This window comes from Trachemys scripta, chromosome 2 (genome assembly GCF_013100865.1).
Source record: "Trachemys scripta elegans isolate TJP31775 chromosome 2, CAS_Tse_1.0, whole genome shotgun sequence".
Taxonomy (NCBI): domain Eukaryota; kingdom Metazoa; phylum Chordata; order Testudines; family Emydidae; genus Trachemys; species Trachemys scripta.
In genome coordinates, this window is record NC_048299.1 from 27,668,383 (window position 1) to 27,672,756 (window position 4,374).

Sequence of the window (4,374 nt, forward strand, 5' to 3'; positions counted from 1 at the left end):
GCGTTTGATTAGGACTAGAACTATTCAGGATTTATTTTTTCATAAAATAATTCATTAAAAAAAAAACTGTTCTTGTTTTCATCAAAATTTTTTCTACAAAAGTCATTGAGTTTGTGTTGAGAAACCAAAAACCAGATTTAAAAAAAAATAAGCTACCAAAATTTTCAGCTGGTTGGGCAAATAGCTTTGGTTTCACTGAAATTTTTGTATCTGTTGGCAGAAATTTTTCAGTTCTGAACTGCCAAAAAAAATGGTTTTCAGATTTTTCCCAAAATTCCTCTTAGACAAAAAAGTAATTTTTCATCAAAAAAAAGTTTCAAATAGAAAATGCTGACCTGCTTTAATTAAGACACAGGTTAATAATTACAAATTATACACATTAATTTTTATTTCTTTTGTCCCTAGCAGTCTTATTTGTACAGAGTAGTGGTCAAATAAAATCAGTTACTGCCTCATGCTATAATGATTGGCATTATATAAATATATGAGATAAGGAGATGGATAAATAGATGAAGATAACTTTTCTTTCACGACTCTCATTTTCTACCTATTCCACTATTTTTCTATTCTTGCCCTTCACCTATGTCATAACTACATAAAATTGTGGGTTTTTTTGGATAAATTAGACTCTGTTTATAATTAAAGATTTTAAGGTAGTGGACTAAGGCATAGAAGGATGACCACTTTACAGGTAATTTATAGTTTTTATTCAGTTATACCATGCGTTGGTCAGCGATAGTACGTGTACAGATGTGGTCTCCTCATCTCAAAAAAGATATACTGACACTAGAAAAGGTTCAGAGAAGGGCAACTAAAATGATTAGGGGTTTGGAACGGGTCCCATATGAGGAGAGATTAAAGAGGCTAGGACTTTTCAGCTTGGAAAAGAGGAGACTAAGGGGGGGGGGATATGATAGAGGTATATCAAATCATGAGTGATGTGGAGAAAGTAGATAAGGAAAAGTTATTTACTTATTCCCATAATACAAGAACTAGGGGTCACCAAATGAAATTAATAGGCAATAGGTTTAAAACAAATAAAAGGAAGTTCTTCTTCACACAGCGCACAGTCAACTTGTGGAACTCCTTACCTGAGGAGGTTGTGAAGGCTAGGACTATAACAGAGAACTGGATAAATTCATGGAGGTTACATCCATAAATGGCTATTAGCCAGGATGGGTAAGGAATGGTGTCCCTAGACTCTGTTTGTCAGAAGCTGGAGATGGATGGCAGGAGAGAGATCACTTGATCATTGCCTGTTAGGTTCACTCCCTCTGGGGCACCTGGCATTGGCCACTGTTGGTAGACAGGATAGTGGGCTAGATGAACCTTTGGTCTGACCCAGTTCAGCCATTCTTATGTTCTTATGATTATAGAAATACTCCCAAGAACAGCTACTGCATTGATTTTTAACTTTGCAAGCAAGAATGGCTAGGTTTCATAGGGCTGGAATCTGTGGTCAATTACACCAATACCACCCCACATTGATGGGACTGCACTGCTTTGAGAGTTCAATTTGCCCAATTGACCAGAATTGTGCCCTCAGATGTTTGCAAGCCACTCTCATTCTCAAAGGATGCCCTTATGCCCACATTTGAGGAAGAATATATCCTGTAATCACCAAGGTGGGTATTTTTACAAGAATATGTATGCAAATCCCACCATTCCAGGGGATTGAGGTTCCATTATAAAAGATATATCCACTCACTTCATTATTCCTAAATTTATTTTATAGCCTAATTGCCAGGCAATAGTAACAAAAGGAGCAGAGATGATGAACAGTTGTTGTAGGCTTCGGTTCACATGCATTAAACTGGGGATAATTCTGAAGTTCTGAGGTCTCTTTGGGCTGAGGCCTACATTAATGAAACATACAGGATACAGCTTCAGTTATCTCATTATCTTACAACCCCAAGCAACCTTCTAACATATTTTATATTGATTAAAGCAAGAGAATCTTGGGCATTTCAGCATAATTTATGCAAACTCAAACCAATAATTAAAACTGCTAATTAGCTATTGGAATCTGATTCTATTATAATCTGAAAACTGAGATTATAGAAACAATGCACAAAAGTCTTGTTCGATAATAAGGAGTTTGGTTTATAAACCCCGGCAGTGATCATTAATTTTGCTGTGTTTTGATTTAGTGTTCATGTTAATATATTCTAATATGTCTGAGGATATGAAAGTAACACCTGGTGTGCTCTGTTCAAATGCTTCTGTGCTTCAGGAGGAAAGCCAAAGGGGACATGCCGCTGAACCTGGGGCATCATTATAAACAGGCTTGTGGGAATAAACACCAAGGTTTTCTGAGAATAAAACAAAGAGAATATACATAAGTATGTTATTTTTATATACAGTATATAGAGAGAGGTTGGGGGAAAGAGAGAAAGACACTAAAGGAGAATTTATGCTTAGAACTTGGTTTTGTGTATATTTGAACAATACAGTGGTTCTACATGTACAGGATTTGTCTATATGTACATGCATTTTTATGTTTGCAATTTGTTAGCAGAGGCAGTAAGCCCAATTAAAAAAAAGCCTTTGCTCAGAGGTTTAATTTTGCTGATATCACTAGATATCACTGGATATTCCTCCTAGACTTGAACTTGCCAGCACTGAGTTGTATTAGGCAAGAACATAAATGAAGAAAATGAACAGAGTTTTATTTCCTTTCCCTCAAAGCAGTCTCTTCTGTATCCAACACACTTGTGAGCAACATTCCCCTCCTTATGCATAATTGAGAACTGGTAACTCGCTTAGTTAGCTTATTACATAAATAAGTCTCCAAGAATAACAGGCAGAGCCACTGACCCCTGAGACACAAAAACAGAACATGTTCACACCAAGCCAAACTGCTGGATTGCTGGAGCTTTATTATGTGGTATAAACTTAATCAACTTTAGTGAAGACAGATTTATTTGAATTTCAATGCATAAATACAACAAACTTCTTTGAAGACAGCTATTATTCCATTTATGCCTTTTCACAAAATGGTGGTGGTTCAATCGAATTCCATATCATATGGCATTTCCTGCTAGTACAAGAATAACTACTGATGAGCACCAAATTAATTTAGCTCTAAAATTCCCTATATTAAACTCATCTTTAAAACTCCTGGTAGTTGTAGTCTACATTTATGTGGTAGAAAGGCAGTAAGATCAGTTCAGATCTCTGCTCTTCCCTTTGCTTCACAGGTAAAACTGCCTTTCTCCCCTGTCCTCATGTTTACCCCTCCCACACACTCCTCTGCCCTCCTCATTTACACATACGATTATTGGGACTGGCAATCCCGTCTAGCCATATTAGCACCTGGAAACTGGAACTTATAACATGCAGTATATTTACATGCAACACACTCATGAAATATACATCTTTGGCTCAACAAGATGTGCTGGGGCTTCAGCAGGACTCTTCTGGTGCACAAGGTGAATATAGTGGTCTGCAAAGTGCTAGCTAATTAATACACTGCTGAATGTTCTTTGAAACAGTGTGGGAAGAAAATATAAACAATAAAAGAACTCCCTATGTACAACCCTGTCCTTCCTGCAAACCAGTATGCTAAAAGCAGACATGGGCATGAGACATGCAATCCTGAACCTTGGCTTTGGGTTGATCAGAGCTGGGGTGTGGTTTGAAGCCCATCTCTACATAAGAAATGAATAACAAAAAGGAGACTGTGATGTGCTAGGAATATGTTTTACTTACTGGATGCCAGCTCTGTAGAACAAGCTAAAGGGACGGTGCAGCACTGTATAGATGAAGAAACCACCACAGCTTGTGTTGTTGCTTCCCAGGAATTTTTAAAATAAAAATGGTAAAGATTAAGAGAAAGGGCCATTGTTAGGAGTTTCTGGAGCCTGGTGATTATTCGAGTAAACAGTGTTTGGTATTCAGTTTACAGCAGTCGCTCAATGTTTTTCAAGGTTATTCTAGGGCAGGGTCACAGAAACTTGGCAACAAGGGTTTACATGTGTCTGAGTCAGAATGGCCTCTGCACACACAGGGGATTCACCTAGATGAAGGCAGGGACTCCTGCCTGTCTGTGCATGGTCTCCTGCAGTTTGGGCACCTGCTCAGGGGAAGCTGAGGCCAGGGAGGCACTGAATCATCACTTTCCCCCAGGCCATTCTAGTCATGCCCCTTTTCCATTCACCACCACCTACTTTTTTACCTGTGCTGGTCATCTTGGCAACTTCAAAGGTAGTTGTCGCAGTGGGGAGGTTGTGATGGACTTTCACTGCCACAAATCTCTTGTTTAATTTTCAGCTACTGGGACCCTGCATCAGTTTTTGCACTGGAGACACTGGGATAAATCGAGCCACTGTATGTAATGGGCGGTGGCACTGGGGACTGTTTAAGATTCCGTGT

General features: G+C 38.6%; 1 long non-coding RNA gene across 1 annotated transcript; it reads right to left on the reverse strand.

Moving 5' to 3' along the window:
* Positions 1-1,743: 1,743 nt before the first annotated feature.
* Positions 1,744-3,851, reverse strand: LOC117872689. The gene is made up of 3 exons (XR_004644562.1): positions 3,712-3,851; positions 2,199-2,312; positions 1,744-1,856 (listed from the first exon to the last, which is right to left on the reverse strand). It is a non-coding gene; the product is annotated as an uncharacterized LOC117872689 (long non-coding RNA).
* Positions 3,852-4,374: the final 523 nt, after the last annotated feature.